The sequence below is a fragment of the Lepisma saccharinum genome, chromosome 11 (genome assembly GCF_977018435.1).
Source record: "Lepisma saccharinum chromosome 11, izLepSacc3.1, whole genome shotgun sequence".
NCBI classification, from domain to species: Eukaryota; Metazoa; Arthropoda; class Insecta; order Zygentoma; family Lepismatidae; genus Lepisma; species Lepisma saccharinum.
Genome location: NC_139239.1, coordinates 48,775,568 through 48,779,237, shown reverse-complemented (window position 1 = coordinate 48,779,237; position 3,670 = coordinate 48,775,568).

Sequence of the window (3,670 nt, the reverse complement as noted above, 5' to 3'; positions counted from 1 at the left end):
GTGTTAACATTTATTTATTTACTTCCATGTGAATTCGCTCACAAACGCTGAATAGAGAATCCACCACAATCTGCCATTCGTGCATTTAGAAAACAAAAGCAGGACGAACCTATGACTGGGTTACGTTACTCATTCATAGCATTTTCTCACAATGGTGGGTGGCCATTGGTTCCATATGTAGGTCGACATCTCGGGGAAAGTTGTTACACTTTCCCCGTGAGACTTGAAATGTCCTCAATCCTTAAGAATGGTGACGGCACAAACATGATATACCACTTCACAACTGCTGAAGATAAGGGAAAATACTGTTTTTTGTGCATTTGCAATTTGTTTTTGTTGTATTATGACTTCCCAGTGAGATGTTCTTTTTTTATCATTCAACTAAAGGCAAGACTTTTTCCTACTAGTGATGGAAGCATTTTTTGAGTGTTCGTCTCTTTTCAACATACGAGTCATTGCTAGTTGAGATGCAGCTTCCATGATGGAATGGGTGACTGTCATCTTTTTATAAAATTCACAATTTAATTGTATTCACGATAAAAATCTTTGATAAGAAAATATACGTTTCGTCGTCACTGTTACGGAATATACGGTGTAATACACAAAGTCGTAAGTTGAATTCTGTATTTTATTTCTTACAAGAATTTACTATATATTTTGTGCTTGTGCTAATTTAAAACCTAACGGGAACAATTATGGCGACCTTCAGCCAGGATTCGTAAATATATAGTTTGGAAGTTATCTTCTGATTACTTTAAATAAGAATGGATCGGAAGCAACATTCTTACAACTTAAGAACGGGAGTTTTCTTAAGATCCAGTGTCGTCAATAGTTTCAGGGAATATGAAACAAATGAAGAAAATGCTGAGCCAATGAAGGATATTATTTGTTGCAGTAACATCGAAGCAGATTCCCATTTTGTGAAGTGCAATGGCTGCTATAAATGAGAACATTTGGAGTATAGAGGTTTGACTGTCGTGCAGTGGGTAATATTTAGTTCTACCAATGAAAACTATATTTGTAAATCATGTGAACCAGACTTTGATCCATTTTTGTTAAAATCATACACAAGCACAGTGAATTCAAACTTGGACAAGATTATTGCTGCATTTCAAGTTACGGTTACCCAAAGCTTGCAGCAAAATAATGAAAATCTTCAAGAAAAGTTGCAGCAGGGTGCGAAATCATTGAAAACTGGTGGGGGGGAAGTTCTTAATTTTCAAACCCCCTCCCCCACAAACATGTGTAAATTATATGATATAGGCTACATATTTATAATGTTATTAAAAGTAAAAAGATACTCAATTTAAAAATATTATTATTATTAATTACATAAAGGAAATTAATTTGTTACTTTTATACGTATCATATATTGTATGGCAGCTACCTTTACTAACTGGTTCAAGATGTTAATAAATTATGAAATAGTTGAAGTGGTTTTATTTTGTGTAAGTTTTTGTTTAGTTTGTGTTTGTTAATATAAATCAATTAGATTTCATAGTTATTATTTTTTTGCATTCTGTTTTTACTTTTATTGTGCCCATTGATGTAGATTTGTTAATGATCTCTTGAGAGGCAAAGCATTTAATACAACTTCACAAATTTGTGTTTTTTCGATATTATTCTTAGTAAATAAAACGAAATTAAAAGTTATTGCTTATCTTTTGTTTGTTATAACAAAAACTCTCCCCCTGGAAATTTTTGGTGAAGGGGATTTTTGAGACCAAGATTGTTCGTGAGGGGGAAATCCCCCCCCCCCCAGGATTTCACACCCTGAGTTGCAGCAAAATATTCTCTGTGAATTGCAAATAATGAAATGTTGCAAAAGGAGTTGCATAAGGATTTGCAACAAAATAATGAAACATTGCAATAGGAATTACAACAAAATAATGTTCAGACTGCTTACTGTATCTCTGAAATCATGGAAAATGACCGTCGAAATATAGTTATTTCTCTGGAGCAAGGCAATGCCATCAGCAACAATGTTGTTAACGAAACTTTGATGGAACAAACTGAACATGTGGCTTGTCAAACTAAATATGTAAATTCAAACCGAAGGGCAAGAAATGTTAATTTTGGGGCTATTGCTAGACTTGATAAATGTGATGTTGGTTCTTCCAGTTATACATCTGATAATGATGTACCTACAATTACTAAATGTAAATCCAGTCAGAACTGTACTCATTTAGGAACTGATTTTTCCTACAGGCTTTTCAATTCATTCTGTTTGTGGGATCTTCCATCACGTGACGAATCACTTTCTCATTTCATTAAACATCCGTTGACCACTCGGGACTTTGCACTTTCAGAGAATACAGGTAGAGTGCATTACAATGAACCCTGTTTTACTAACCATATGATTATGATAGTCCTCTGAATGCCGGTTTTTATAATGAAGCTCAACCTTGTACAGTGAAAGTTTATTCAAATAATCCAATTTCAAAAATGTATCTTCAGCATACACGTTCATGTGAGAAACCAATATATACTGTTGCTGGTAATACCAATGCTACAACTTCAATGAGTCCGATGTTTTGTAACCAAAATTACATTCCCAGACATGACATTCTGAATCATCCAATTCATCCATTGCTTGTAGGGATTCGGAGTCTCAAAATTTTAGAAGAAATAAATTTTGTAAACCTGCATGTACAAATATTTTACTTGCATTTTTTTTTTTAGACAAAATGATATAACATGGCGAAGGGATGTGACGACCTCATCGCCCAGTGGCTTGTTCACTGCAGTTAGTCAACCAACAGAGTGAAATGGTCAACATTTTGCTCTGTTGGGATTTTCAGAGCTGTCCTGTCATGGCTCTATGAGAGTCCCACAATTGGCAGAAGTGGGGTACGGTTGGAGGACTACTATGTGATCCTCCCAGCTACATCCGAGCGATCCGCTGACCAACGACAGGTGCGGTCCTCCATTAACATTTAGGGGTTAGGCATAGAGCCAACTCTGCACTGTAAAAAGACATGCCAAGAAACAGCAATATGAGGCCATGGATGTTCCCAAGATAAAATAGTCTCCCATTCGGATCTCTGGGTGGGGACTACTTTGGGAAGCAGGGTGTCTATCAGTCTGGAAAACCTGGAAAAGTCAGGGAATTTTATTTTTCTCGAAAAGTCAGGGAAATTTACTATTTTTCTGGAAAAATTTGTATTTTTGTTTCTGGGCCATACCAAAGCTAGTGACTTGCTACTGGTATTTCAAGAAGGTGTAAAAGGTATCAATTTGAAAAACATAGTGCAAATATCCATGGATGGACCAGCAGTTAACTGGAAATTTCTCACCTTTTTCAAAGAAAACATGGCTATTAATGAGCCAGAAAGTACAACATTGCTGGAAATAGGAAGCTGCGGACTTCATGTTCTTCATGGTGCTTTCAAAGCATCTTTTCAGAGTTCTGGTTGAAACATAGTGGTATTCTTAAGAGCAGTGTACAATTTGTTTTAAAATTTTCCAGCTTGGAGAGCAGATTTCACAAGAATTACAGGATTCCAAAAAGGTTTTGTCCAATTCGGTGGTTAGAAAATGGAAGTGTGGTGGAAAAAGCAAAGCACTTTACCTTTTACCATTTCTGAAAACCTATGCTGACAGAGTTTCTGGTACCTAGGAACAACCAAGGTGTGAAAGCTTTAAAACTATTAAATCACATGTGAGGAAT